A 15,740-nucleotide genomic window follows, 5' to 3' on the forward strand; every position below is an offset into this window, starting at 1 on the left:
TTTCATTTTCATCCTATTCCCTGTGGCAGCTCTCGTAACGGCTGTGTTTGTGTGTGTGCATGTGGCTGTATGAGCACATGCACTGGTGTGTGTGTCCTTGTTTACATCTCACGGACAGAACTGTGATCCTCATGAGATAAAGCAGTCCATTTTTAGGTAAATTAGATAGATTAAACTAGATAGGTTTATGCATGCCTGTGCAGTGTTTTGTGAATAATTGTGAGAAGCGTTTTGGTGGAAGATATCATTGACAAGTTTAAGACAGGTGTTAGTAAGACAGTATGTGGTTTGTAAAGCGGGAGTAGGGTATGAACTGGTGGGGCGACTGTGTGTTTGTTTGCACACAGCATATAACTACTTGGCTGCTTCCTTACATGGCTTGAATCATAGCTCTCTCACACATACACACACACATTGTGCTGTTAATGAGCGTGTGAATCGCTTGGCTCAGATTCAGTGTTCAAATGAGAGACTAGTTGTTTCCATAAGAAACTGAACCAAAATCGCTCATGAGCCAAGCGTCTTTTTCTCTCTCTTTCACTAAAGGGACTGGCATTGTTAACAGAGGGGGGTTTTCATCCTCTCTTTCTTTTCCACATGCTGGAAGCCACCGATGACTGATTTTTACTGTTTTTATTTGGCAAATATGGCCAAAATAGATATTATACACCAACCAGACCAGACCAGACATCAGAGATGATCCTTAACTTTGACCTTTCCGGGAACAAATGGTCTAAAATTTCATGTTGAAGCTGCACCTGTCTTTGGATATTTCCAATAGAGCCCAGTTGATACAGGATTTTTAATACTGATGCTAATACCAATGCACTGATACTGATATTTGGTTATTCAAAAACCTGATATTCCAATACTGACCAATGATTTTTTTTTTATTTCAGACACATGAAATATAAAAAGAGTTCCCTAACACTTATGTGTACTTATTGAGTTTAGTTTTTAGGCTCTGCAGACTCTTGGCCTTTGGTGGGCAAACTAGCTAATATGAGCTGATAATATCATCCCTCTAATGAAAAGAGTAGGCTCCAATTAGCAACATTCGAATAACTGTGCAATGCAAAGGACTGTGGAATATAAAGCTGATATCAAGTGCATGGGGCCACTCTGTGACATTTTTACAGTGTTAGACCTCACTCATACAGGCCTAGAGACCAATAAACAAACCCCTGATAAGCTCCAGTTCTGTAATCTCCACCTGGTTGGTGAGTTGTTGCTGGGCGTGGCTAGATGAAATTGGTGGGAAAAAAATGCACCAAAAAAACTCGTTTTGATTGCTTTAGTCTTTAGCAGATTTCCACAGATTGGTGTTTCATATGTAAGATATTGACTTGAGTGCAAGTAGTCGCCAACTACTCGCCGACTGACAGTTAAAATGAAAAGTGTGACGCAAACCGAAAACAGAGGCTGTTTGCCTTCAAGGTAAAAGTCGCACTCTTTAAAATTCTAGGTCTGTGTGACTGTTGCCTTATGCAGCTCCTCAAAGCATTTGAACATCTTCCAGCTTCTTATGATCTTGTTATTTTACAGCTTCAGTAAAAGTTTGCAGCATTCCTGATAAGGTAACTTTGAACTTGGCACATAGTTAGCCACTATCTGGTGAACATACTGATTATTAAGCAGCTAGCGTGCCCAACATTTCCCTTAGATGGCAAAGACCAGAGCAGAATTTAAGGAGGGCGATTATTTTATTTTGAAAGGACATCTATCAGGTGGACAGAAAGACTTTTCCAACTGAGTGCAAATGTTTGTACCATTTAAGATGTAAGTGTAAATACACATCTATTTGTTAAGAATTTTTGCATGAACAAAATAAACAGTGAAGAGAAGAAACAGGAACATCATTCTGGAGGTTGGACCAAACAATTGGAAATGGATTTCAAGACATCCAATCTAACTGTGCACCTTCTTTCAGTTTGCACATGTCAGTGTCTGTTACCAGGCTGAAATATTTACAAAGGCTGGTTAATACATTGGATTGGTCAGCTGCCCAACACACACACACTTACAAGAATAACCTCAACTGAGTTCTCTGGTTTCCTGTCCAAATGTGGGCACTGTGCTGGCTTTATGACATGGATGTAGTTACTGGCAGACAGAAATCATTATTTTAGCTGCCAGTAGCTCCGGATAGTGTTGGCTGTAAGGACATGCTCTTCAGCGGTATTAAAAATGATTGGCTAGAATGACAGGAATAGCATGGAGTGTGCAATATGCTGTTGCACAAAACAATTTTATCTCAGCGTTGAGTGATGTTAAAAAATATTTAAAGGTAGAAAGAAATTCTACTTTTGAATGAGCAGTGGTAGCAACTCTTCCTGTGTTTGTCTGCACATTCGTGTGCAATCCCAAAGGAGTAATTAGTCCTCTAATTAGTCCTGCCAATCCCCTCCAGGGTGCAGAGGTCAGCAGCCAGGGTCAGCTGCTTGGCACTGCCAGGTATTTAGTGCCAGGCTCAAGGACTATTTGCCACAGTTGTTATAAAATATAAAAATCGTGCTTAAAGCCCAGTGTTAATAATAGAAACTGTGGGGTTTTTTGTTTTGTTTATTTTTCACCGGCAGATGTTTCCCCTCCTGCAGTTTTAAACACCACTCAGAAACCAAGTGAAAGAACACTGAAGGCAATTCAGTTTTGTGAGAGGCATCCATCTGTCGGCTCAAAACCCAAACATTTGGTATCTTGTGCCAGACTTTTGTCTTAGCACCACCCATTAATTATCATACATTGCTTAGCATCTGAAAGAGGCCTTGCACTTCTGTGGTATTGTCAGAGATGTGAGCCCTTGCGGTGGCACTTGCTCTCATGTTCCATTTTTACACTCAAAATTCAGAGTGTTTCAACTCTGACTTTGTTTTTTCATTGACCTTGCGGTTTGCAGCAGATGAAATGACACCTGTCTGTGATGTAACCTGAAAGCAATCCCCAGTGGATGAAAAGGGAAAAAAAACCTTTCATATCTTACGGCCATCTTTGTTATCAGGTTCTTACTTTTTCTCCAAAGAAGCACAATTGGTGCTGCTTTTTGCATTAAATTCAACTACTGCATGTAAATCACTGACATGTTTGCCAACCTCTGCACTGTAACGTGCACCCATCTTGTAGTGAACACAGTTAGCACCCCTGGTATTAAGTAAGCAGCACTAGCATTTGGCAAAATCCAATCTCTGATCTAAAATCAAGGCTTAATATGTGCTCAATCCTTTGTTACTTACAAAATCTGTATGAAAACAAAATCTTTATACTCTATGTGTAAAAAAGAAAAGTGTGGCTGTTGTTTCAGAACCACGGACAGCAGCACTGTTTGCTGTGTTATGATCTGATGAAATGACACAGAGTGCAGTGTAGTAGACTGTTAAATCCCCCCCCTTTAGTTTCCCAGCTTATTTAATTTTTTGTTGTTGTTGTTTTTGATAGCAAATATTGAATTATTGACAAAAGTTTTATTTACTAAACAGTCCACAGAGAGAGAGACAGTGGGAAACACAGAGGTGAGAGAGCGAGAGCTATAGCTGTTTCTGTGTGACTCACCTGGCTAATTGTTGCTTGCTTTTAGTTTTGTTTAGTTTCAAGAGGTAGCAGGGGTGCTGAGACTTTTTGTCTCCTCAAACCCGCCAGAGCAGCACAGTCACTTCGTCCCAGACCTCCAGATTTACAAATGAAACTCTTTTCTGAAACAACAGAAAGAGTCCACTGTGGCTATAATTCTCAATGTTCATGTAATATATATATATACATATTTAAAAGCAAGTTGAAAAATTCTGATAAATGTTTAATTTAATAAACAACACTGTAGAGAGTGTGATTGCTCCTCTAGCTCAGGTAGTTCATTTAAAATTTTGCACACTGATTGAGAAGGAAGAGCTTTTTACAACCAGGTAAGAATGCAAGGCAAGCTTATTTATTTGTTTCCCCAAGGGAGTTTTTCCTCTCTTTTTTAGGATTGTTTATATGTCTGGCAAAAAAGGCATGCTGGCATTGGGATCCATTTTAAGTGCCAGCACCTCCTGCCAAGGCGACTTTTATGGCCAGTTCTGTTCCATCAATGATGCAGGAAATACGTGTTATGAAAAATGATTACTTGCAACGGTTTGGAGCAGGAAAGTGTATTTTTTGTGTTTTCTGCATGCCTGTTGTGGTGTTGCACAGAAACATTCATTCTCTAGCTACATGAATATTGTTTTATTTATTATCTTGTTGGCATAATTAAATCCCTGCAGTCCTTGCTGTCTCTTGCCTCCAGTATTGATGATATATGAATTGAAACCCAGTCTGTAGCATTCATTGTAAGTTGGAGCATCACCCCCCCCCCTTCTTCTTTCACTCTCTTATGCCAGCTCCCTCTTCCTTCATATCTCTCTCTCTCTCCTTCCCTATCTCCTCACACTCAGCTACCTCCTCCCATGCTGCGTAATTTACTGTGCTATTGGGTGAGTGTCACTGAAGATGAATTGGCCCTAGCCTTTGTATTAACACCAGATCTGGCTGGGCACGTTTAGCACTTCTACCACTAGTTCCTGCATAGAGCAAGTAACTTCAAGGCTCCATCTGTCTTTTCTTGCACACAGAGAAAAATTATACATGTTCACGGTTCCATCAGAGTCTGGACTGGTGTCCCTGTTCCCATTCATCAGCTTTTCCTTGTAATCCGTGAATCAGCCTTATAGTGGCCAGACAGTTTTATGGCTCTTTGGTCAATATGGTCAATGAGGACTGCTGCATAAAAAAATCAATCATGTTTTAATTTGTGGCTTGAGACACATTTTCCCAGACAGGCTTTTATTCCAGTGCCTCAGCCTTTTTATTTTATTTTATTTTATAGATACAGTATAGCTTTTATATACATTTAACAGTTTTTTTCCCCTCATATTGAATTTTTTCTGTTACGCTTATTGTGGTCAACCCTTTAACTAAATTAGGTAAGGTGACATGCATACTTTACATTCATAGTGACATTTAGGGGTTGATTTAGAGAAAGATAGATGATGCTTCCTTGCAACAGGGTACCTGTTCAGTGGTAACATCATGCTGTGCTAGTCCCAAATAACACTTTAATAACATCAGCTGTTTTGTCCACTTTTAAACGGCAGCACCTGACTATTTTTTAATATAATTAGCAATTAAGCTAAAGGATTGCCTTCATCTGGCCAGGACCTTTCTGTGTGAAGTTTCCATGGTCTACCTATGTTTGTGTGGGTTCTCTCTGGGTACTCCAGCTTCCTCCCAAAATTCACAGACATTCAGTTTGTGTGATTAGGTTAATTGGTGATAACATAAATTTAAATAAGAGAATTATTTTTAATATTTGAATGAAAATCTTTTGCAGTCCATCACTGCCTGAAATCTAAAACCCTTGGACATCATCAAATACATCACCAAAAGCACCGCCTTCAGCTGCTGCGTGTTTGTGGGTGTCTTTCTGCATCAGTTTTATCTACAGTAACTGAAGAGCTGCTCTGTTGGGTTGAGATCAGGTGTTTCACTTGGCCACTGAAAAATATCCATTACTGTCACTTGAGAAACTCTTGGCTTGCTTCTCTGGTCAGCTTTGGGTCATTATTAATTTGCATTGTAAAGCACAGTCCAATTAGTATTGGCTAAATTTCAGCCAACAATATAGCCATGCACACCTGAGAATTCATGCTCTTAATTCTCAGCGGTCACATTATCAGTAAATGCTAGTGACCTGGTACCACTCCACCACATTTGCTCATAATTTGACACATACACTTTGCTGGACGGGGTTTGCTTTGGATCATGACCTGTTTCTTTCCTTTTCCTTCATTTTTTCTTCCGATCATTCAGGTACATGTTAATCTTGGTTTCATGGAAAGATTGCTTTTTTCAGAGCTGTGCAGACTCTTATAGAGGTTTTCTACTAGTCTAATTTCCTGTTCTTGAGTGTTACTATCTTGTAACCCCTCTAGGTTTTGTATTCATGAAAGCATTGCTTGATTGTAGACTCTGACAATGATAAACCCAGCCCCTCAAGAGTGCATTTTTGATTTGCTTTAACTTTGTGAAAGGGATTTCCTTATCCAACGAAAAAATTATGCGAGCATCAACTTTAGTTGTCTTCAGGGTGATTTCAAACCTTTTGCTGTTGCTCAGTTGGTCAGTTCTTTTTAAGACTATACTAGACTGTAGATTATGGCACTCCTAAAGTTTTTGCTGTCTCTGCGACGGCTTTATTTTTTGCTTTTCGGCCTAATAAAACTTCATCTATATAAAGCAAAAATGTGATTTAAACATGCAGAATTGGCCTTTATCAGAATCAGAATACTTTATTAATCCCGAAGGAAATTAGGGTTACAGCAGGCAGCACGCTAATGGCGCATGCGCACTTACAAAGGAACCTTCTGACCAACTTTACACAAACATCACATTGGGGAGACATGTCAGAAAGGAAGGCTGATAGGAAAAAACAACGAAAATACATAACATGAGGTAAGAGGAGGAGAAAAAAAACACTCAGACTGAGCTCCTAGTGGGAGAACAGTTTGATAACAGAAAAAACACCTCAGCACAAAAAGCACATGACTATCAATACACCATAGAAACACAAGACAAGCAACAGGGGCGGGTAAAGGGTACGAGAGAGCCGGTGTAGACAGCGCATCCGGTCCTGCGGCATGTCTGCGCTGGTCCAGTTGACTGCCATCTTCCCCGGTAGGGCACAAGCATCGAAGGCGTTTGGAAAGGGAGGGGGGATCAGTCTGTGCATATCAGTGTATGTGTGTGTGTGTCCAGAGTTCGGCTGAGACAGTGTCCTTCGCCCCGCCAGGCTAAGTAAAAATCTGCTGAATTTGTCATGAAACAATGGAAGAACTTGTTAGTTAATTTTCCAGTTACTTTTAAGCCTCTGAAAAATGGGCAACTATGTACAAAAAGTGTCTGTAGCTCCTGAACGGTCAATGCTGTGCTTTGGTTAAATCGTTTGACTTAAAGCTTAAATTTTGTAAATGACATATTGTCTGTTTAATGTCAAAATCAATTTCAGAGGGAAAATTACAGAATCTGTCACAGTCCATTAATTTATGTATCTAATTGTATTTTTTTGCTTGGCACCCTAGCTTTACATCGTTGTTGGAAGATCTGGCTGTAAGTGAACAGTGTTCGTACTAACATGTGAGGATGACCAAAAACAGGCGCACCACAGTTCTTGACCTCCTCTTTAAAAAAGAAAAAAGCTCAATGTGTGCAACGGCCGTTTCTGACGTATTTCCATGTAGCATGCTATCTGTCACTGGATAAATTAAGTGGTGCAGTTGATGGATTATGAAGCATTTTCGGCACATACACGTTCTCAGTCGCACAAGCACGCACACTCACATAAAGTTTATCCCCTCGGAGAGTCTCATTAATTTGGCCAAGATGATTTGTTCCGAAAGAGGCTGAATTCATCACAGCCAGACAGATGGTAGAGAGGGATTTCCTAGAGGAGAGCACGAGGGTTAGAGTGAGTGGCGATGGGCATAGAGGAGATGGTGGTGAGGGAAGGAGAACAAGAGGAATGTGGACTTTGGAAAAAAGATGAAATGAAGAGAGCAAGACAATAACAAAGTGTGAAGCAAGAAGAGAGAAAGATAAAAGCAATAAGACAGAAAAACAGATATGGGATAAAAGAGAGGGATAGTTGAGAGATAAAGAGGGGAGAGGCCCCATCTGTCTTCTTAGAGACAGATGGAAACAGACATTAGAGGCAGAAGGCGGAAATCACAAGAGGAAACATGGAAGTAGAAAAAGGAAGGGTTGAAAAAAACATACTTCTTACCAGGGGTAAATTGGTCCAGCTTCCTTGAACACTATCTTGGCCATCCTTTAAGTTTCTTGTATGCAACTTGAAGGACTAAAACTATTCATCTAAAAAAATCTTTCTGAATTTGGTGTTGTCATGATGGCCATGGAAGGTGCTATGTAGTGCTCTGAACCAAAATTTCCAATATCTCAACCCAATATCTCAATTGGCTTGAGATATGATGACAACATCATGGTTCACAGCATTTTTCATATTCATTAAAACCTCGGGACAGCTAGAGGGGACGGAGGCCTTGCCGTCTTAAAATGTTGTCATGTTTTGAAGCTGACAATTCAGAAAACTACAGCAAAAGCCCATAACTTGTTACTCATGTGTTTGCTGAACAGAGAGCTGTAATCAGGATGATAGCAGTCCTGGCTTTGTCCAAAGTAGTAATAAATCAGTGTAACAAATATCAGCCTCCTTATTGTTTTGGTTTTATTAAAAAAAACTAAACTTTACAGATGATGTTTTTCATGCTTTTTTCCTTAATTGGTGCCATATACACATATACATATATATGTGTACATGTACATGTTAATATGGAGCTTGAAATAATGAGGTCAGCATATGAATAGTAATCCGTGTGAGCCAACAGCTCACTCAAAGCTCAGTCAAAGAGCAGAGAAATCCCTAAAACGCTCACCTCAAGCAGTAAACGCACATGCTGTTCAAACCCTCTGCTTAAAAGGGACTATCCATCACATGAAAGCTGGCTTAAAGGAAAATGAGGCAAAACTGGGTGGTTTCAGACAGTAGATGAACTAAAAGGGCTTCACTGAGGCTCAGTATAAGGTAAAGAAGCATTATTTGCATTAGAATTGAAGAGTAAAAACAACTAGTTTAGTCAGGTAATAAAAGAGGGGCCATTACATATGAAAAGACGCACATCCAGTACCAAGGTCTTCTCCTTTCACGTTATAAAAGATTGAGTAGGTAATTGAATTCCAGACTTGATTAATGGCCCGAAATGTCATGACTTTAATTCCTTTTGGATATGTAGCAAAGAAAAAGCACTGTTCTGAACACAAACTACCATGTAAACATACAGACCACAAGAAAGAGCACAGCAGTTCGCCTTTGCTCCTTCTTTCTCTCTCACACATAAACATGTTTTTTCTGAGCCTCTCCTCTATGAATGATTTAGTGAGTGTGCCTCCAACAGGCTCGTTTAAGAAGGCTGTGAAACTAGGTTAACTTAAGGTGGGCTGCGCCAGCTTAGAAGGTCCACACACATATAGCTTGTGTCAACATCATTTATTTCCATTTCTATCAAACCGGGTCCTTCATTTAACACGCTTCTTACCCATCAGCTTTAAGATTTAAGGGTTATGACAGCAGCGCTAGTCAGTTATTCCAATATGTCAATAAGTTTCACAAGAATGTGTCCTGTTTTTAATATGTTCAATTCGTGGCTTTGTGTGGGCATTTGTGTGTCTTGTGTGAATAATTCAAAGCTAGTTATCCCACACTGGCACGTGCCAGCATTCCACTCTTTTGAAAAATTGAAAAAAACCTACAATGTCCCCCCTGCCCATGCATGTGACTCTTTTTGCATCCTTGACTTTCAAAAAGTTGACAAAGTAAGAGACAGTTTCAGAGAGAAAATGAGAGATTATGGTAAGAGAGAGGAGGAAAACAAGGAAGGGAGGTTGAGTCATCATCCTTTCATCCAATCCCCATTCTCTGCCTGTTGCTTTGGTAACATGATGTCAGTGCAGCCTCTAGCAACTCCTCTGAGGTTAGCGAGCATTAGTAGAGAGGTGTGTCTGTGTGTATGTGCATGCATGCGCGTGTGCGTGTGTGTTCTTAAGTCTCTCTTGGCAATTGCTGCCACAAAACCAACTGTAACTTAACTGCAAAAAGCTTAAGGATCATAGGTCAGGTGAAACCGCCAATCAGTAGGTCAAAAGGATGTGTGTCTTTGTTTTAGGTTGTGTATGTGTGTAGTTGAGTGTGTGGGTGTGGGTGCACTTAGCTTTCTTTGTATTTATCAGCCTGAGTCTGTTTTGAATGGTTTTATGAATGGCTTTCTTTGCTACGTGTGTGTGTCTTGTTTGTGTGTTCAGACAGCTAGGATTTCTTTTCATATTAATCGTTATAATCAACTATTACTAAACTTCTTTCTTTTTTTTTACCGCTCAGCAGTCAAGCACAATTTGCTCATTTTTCCTTGCTGGAACAAAGTTTGTTGCCTGGCAACATCACTTTATTGAGCACTCTCCATCAGAAAGTCATGGTATCTGCCAAGGCTTTGGTGAACATTGCTGCTTTAGGGAAACACAAACAGTAATTTTTGGTCTTTCGGTTGAAAGGTTATTCAGTGTGAAGCATGTGGAGTGATTGTTATTTTTGTCAGGGTTGTGAAACCTTGAAAAAGTATGTGGGAATGGATATATTAGTCAGATAAAGGATGCCCTCATCCACCTGCAGAAAATGTGCTGCAGCTCCCAAACATGGTAAGATCAGGTCTCTCTTAAACACGACTTTTACAAAGAGTCATTCATCTACTGTATCTACAGACGTAAAATAGACTTAATTGAAATGTATATAGTAGCAGTATTGAGCTCAGTCAACTTTTTTACATAGTTACTGTCTCTCTGTGTACTGGGCCAACAGCCAAAATAACAATTATGGGAGGATAACAGCAGGAGAGAAAACAGATTTTTAGGCTTTTTAGACCCAATCCAGACAGCACAATTTCCAGTAACATTTCAAAATAAAAGGGAATGATGGCCTCCCAGTGTTTTCTCATAGTTTACCTTACTAAGGCCAGTGTTTTGTCTCACTATATCGCATTAGGCCTTCAATGCATGCATGTGTAGTTAATTCAAATACTGACCAAGACTTTTTTTGTATTGAATATGCTGCCCTAAAACATCCTGGTCTTTTTTTAAGATTTGTTCATCAGCAGCTAATTAGCTAATTATTTCACTCAAATCATCATAAAATCCCTTTTGGCCTGTCCTTATTTTCATGTTTTATTTCGTATTCATGCACCGTTCCTCTCATTATTGAGTTTTAATGCTGTTTGTCATCTTGAAGTGCCTTAGTTTGTGCAAATAGACTAAGCTTAAGCCTATTAATATGCAACAGCAAGTGATTAAGGCAAAGGCATAACTTATCACATTTTAAAGTGGATACAAAGAAAAGAGAAGAAAAGGGGCTGAAAAAAACTGAAATGCCTCTCATTCTGTTCCATCTTACTGATGAATGTTTGACATTTGTGGATAAAAACTGTAATTATGTGTTTGTGTGTTTGTGAAGGAGACAGAGGGACGGAGAATACGAATGCCATTTCTAAGTGGGAAGGCTGTAATCTGTGTGCGTGTTTGTGTTGCTTTGCCTTCCTCTTTGTCAGCGTTGGCGTGTGTGTTTGTGTTCATGCAACACTGATTGTGTTTATGTGCATGTACAAGACACTACGAAACAGTGAGGCACTAAAGCAAAAGACATGATAAGTCTTTGACATTTGTTCGGATAAACAGTAATCTTGTTTTACAAATTCAATTTTAATAAAGAACACTTACTCTTAAGACTTCAAACAAGATAGGTAATGTTATGCAGATATTAACTGTTGAACCTTCAGCATGCCCATAAATGGGTTTTGAGGAAGCGGTTTAAATAGGTCATGAACTGGAAGAATTCAAACACAGCAATAAAAACAAGTTCTAATGAGTTCGCTGGGCTTTTCTGGGTGATCAGTCACATGAACTTAGGGTCAGAAATTAACTTTTGCTGGTAGCATAGTTAAAACGTGCTTTTTTTTGTACTAGCCAAAATTAATGATGATATTTTTGCATCTTACATTAATTCATTTCATTGTGTTAATGAGATATTTTAAGAATAGAAAAGCAAAGCCCAGAACAAATGTGAAAGCTAAATTAAGCTGGTATATTGATCAATGCTGAGACAATTCATGCATTAATAGAAGAAGTATTTATCTAAATAATCTACTGAACTTTTTTGCTACTAAATGTACTTAAGCATCATTCTCTCATTCCTCTGGATACTACAGCTTCCTCTCACAGTCCAATGATGATGATGAAATAAATGATGTCATCATTCATCCATCCATTTTCTTAAGTACTTATCCATTACAGTGTGTTAGGCAGGTTGAAGTCTATCCTAGCAGTTACTATGAAAGAGGCAGGTTACGCCTTTGATAGCTTACCACTGTATCACAGGACTAAGGTGAAAATGTGTGAATTCAAGGTAAATAAGGCTCTAAAGTGCAAAAATGAAACTGCTATACAATTGTCACAAATTAAAATTGTGGTTTATAAACTGAGAGAGGAAAGTGTTCATTAAGACAAGAAAATTTTGATATTTTTTATATTTTTTCTAGTCTTACTGACTGATCAAAGGGCTTTAATGTCACGGTCGGCGATGGCCAACCGTGGGGAAGTGAGGAATGAGGACCCAGGCGCGGAGCTCTGAATAACAACAGTGCATTTATTTACAGTGTGGTAAATATTGATGCACAATTAATCCCCGTGCTCCCCAAGACTCCCGTGTGTGTCTTCCAGTGGCGTCCGCGTTCGTTATCCCCGCTGTCGTGACTCTGCACACCCTGTGCGTGCTGTCCTTCCTCTCCACGCTCCTCCTGCAGGAAAACAATGGAAGCAGCCGTTAGACACTGACCCCTGCGGGCAAACACGATCTGTCCTTCCTGGACTAACACACACTGACTTGGGAGTCTAACTCAGTGATCCTGTGTCGGTGGGAGCTCCAAGACTCTCCTAAGTAGCTCCTCCGACAAGCCCTGATCAGCAGCAGGTGTGTGGCTTCGGGTGTGGCCAGTCCCCTAGCAGGGCCACACCCACCAGGCCTGAAGGCGCCTGTAAACAAGTGTTAAGACACACCTGCATCCATACACACACCCAAACACACTCATATCTACAAGCATGGCAAGAGGGGCAGCAACACCAAAAATACATATAATATAACAAGTCCATAACTGCTCAGGGATCCTGGGTCGCTCAGACCCAGGACCATGACACTTTAGGCTACAAGCTACATTTAACCTTGCATTGATACAGCACTTTATTCTTGTTGCTTCAGGCATTTTATGTACCTCATATTTGTGGTCATTTCAGAATCACCAAGTAGTCTAAGTTGATTGCTTTGGATTGAGGGAGGGAAAACACACACATACACATACAAACTCGACACAGAAAGGCCCCAGCATGGCTTTAAACCAAGAAGCTAATTGGTGAGAGGTGACAGTGCTAACTACTGTTTCACCATGCCACAATTCCCAAATAAACCTTCCATTCCCCATCATATGATGTAACTTTATGTCACTTGGTGCACAGCGGACCCTCGCACAATTATATACACAGAAAATACAACTCTCAGTGATCCCTGCTAAATTAGGCTAGATGGATGGTGTAAGACCAAAAAAAGGTCATTGGTGGAATCAGCCTTTAACCCTTTAACAAGAAATGTTAGGTATTAATGGATTACTGTAGGTTATTATTACCAGTACAATGAAAAAAATACTAGTTAAATTTAAAGAGACTGCAGAGATCTTGTTTAAGTGCAGCTCCATCTCATGAACCCATATTTTAATCACAATAGAAAACAGAAACTATATCACATGTTTACAGTGACACATTTGACTGTTTCCTGAAAAATATTCGCTTGTTATTTATTTGATGGTAGCGGCACTGCTCAGAAAAGAGGTAGTGTTTCTCAAGTAGAGATGAGCAGGGGATTCCCGCTCTGCAAAAAACTGTGTCTACAAATTGTGAAATAATTTCAGAATATTTTTCCTCAAAAAAAACTTGAATAGCTCGCCTTTTATAGTATATAATAGCATTAAAAGATTGTAGGAACTTGGAGACATTTTTGTGCGCAAGGAATAAGGCTAGAACTCAATAGTGAATGCCTGTGATTTTTCTGAGCCTCGGGTGGCACAGCATTAAAATCAGCCATGATTCTGTCTGGAAATCAGTACATGGGCTCAGGAACACTTCTAGAAATCACTGTCTGTGAACACAGTTCAACGTGCCATCCACAAACGCAGGTTAAAGATCTATGCATGCAAAGAAAAAGTATGAAGCAGTGATCTTCTCACCAAAGCTCATTTAAAATGGAGTGTGACACTGCTCTGTGGTCAGACAAATGAAAACTTGATTTTCTTTTTGGAAAGCATGGATGCTATATTCTCTGGACTAAAGAGGACAAGGACCATTTGGTTTATTGTTAGTGCTTAGTTCAAAATTTTTCTTCTCTGATGAAATAGTGTGTATATGTGTAAATAGAATTGGCAGTTTATACATCTGGAAAGACACCTTCAGTGCTGAAAACTATATCCAGGTTTTTGAGACAATTGAGACAATGTCCCTTTTCGAGAAAGCCTTGTATATTTCAGCAAGCGAACACTAGACAACATACTGCATCTACAACAGCATGGCTTTGTAGTAGAGGAGTCTGTGAGCTGAACCTTTCACCAACTCAAAACATTTAGCACGTCATGAAATACAAAATAAGACAAATAAGTCCCAGAACTGAGCAGCTAAAATCCTATATCAGACAAGAATGTGACAGGATTCCTCTCCCACAAGTCCAGCAGCTGTTTTCCTCAGTTCCCAGATGCTTACAGACTGTTGTTAAGAGAAGAGATTTTCACAGTTTTCTGTCTTCTTTTGGGAATTAAATATGGATTTATGAGATTTGCATCCCAACTTCTGTGGAATTAGAGGGTTGTAGGTCTGAAGACAAACACACCCCATCCTTCACATCTCGCCCCTCCAATTCTTTTGTAGTCTGTACTCCACAACACAAACACAAATAGATGCAGACACACATGTGAAAGAATGACACACACACACACTGCTGCATGCTCAAGCACAACCATGTGATCTCCCTAGCTCTATTATTAAAAGCCATGCTCGGTTGAAATTAAAAGAGTTTTCAGCTCATAACATTATTAAAAATCAATTCATCCTCTTTCATCTCCTCTGTCTATTCCTTTATCCTTTTCCCACCCTCCCTCTTGTCACTCTTCATCCATCCATCATTCTCTCAACCTTTGTCACCTGACTCCATTACATCAATTAATGCTTTCCTTTGATTACTTTGTCTATGCCCTGTTGACAACCTTTCAGTGGGTATCTTCTTTGTGCACCCTGCTCTCTGTCTGTCTCAGTCTGCCCGCTGTGTGTGCTCACTTTCGTCCTTTTTCTCTTTTCCCCTGCTGTGTGTATTATATCTGTTCACATCTATTACAAAACTTTCTGTCATTTCTAAGTGTGTGTGTGTGTGTGTGTGTGTGTGTTTCCAGGTTTGTGTGAAAGAGAAAAAAAAAGAATGAAATGACCTCTTCACAAGTGGCTTTATTTTCAGTGTCCACTCTTTGCATAGAGACTTAGCCAGCATGGCAGTTTATCGACTCAGTGTGTGTATGTGTTCTTATATATTTAGCCTGTACTCCAGGGTCTTGCTAAAGGACCCATCAACACTAACTGCTCACTGATCATTTAACACAAGATGACCTCCTGTGCCACCTCAATACAACACACACTCACGCAAACACGTTAAACAATGTCAAATATGTGAGAGTGGGAAGCTATTAATAGCAGCACGGTTACCACTCTCTGCACGACTTCTCTGGATGGAAAGTGCACAACGCCAAAAGACTTGAGACACTAGGGTTTGATTTTTACATCCACCATCAGTATTTGACTACCAAAAAATGCAATCGTGTAAAAAAGAAAATACGTCTTCTTTCACTTTCACAGAACATATTAAATCTTATCCTTACCTGATCTTAAAATGTAGGAAAATTACAGCCTCAGTTGAACAACACATGACATATTGCACCCTGTTATTATTTAATAAACAAATAAATAAATAATAACCCAAAATGCAGAAGCAGTATGAGAAAAACCAAGAATGGCCTTACTGCTTCAAACTGAAT

At 39.6% G+C, this 15,740-nt stretch overlaps 1 protein-coding gene across 5 annotated transcripts in view; it reads left to right on the forward strand.

The window, feature by feature from the left end:
- cacna2d4a (calcium channel, voltage-dependent, alpha 2/delta subunit 4a) overlaps positions 1-15,740 on the forward strand; it is a 109,748-nt gene that overhangs the window by 69,717 nt on the left and 24,291 nt on the right. The gene's annotated exons all lie outside the window — the stretch shown is intronic.

Source organism: Astatotilapia calliptera, chromosome 17, assembly GCF_964374335.1.
Source record: "Astatotilapia calliptera chromosome 17, fAstCal68.1, whole genome shotgun sequence".
NCBI classification, from domain to species: Eukaryota; Metazoa; Chordata; class Actinopteri; order Cichliformes; family Cichlidae; genus Astatotilapia; species Astatotilapia calliptera.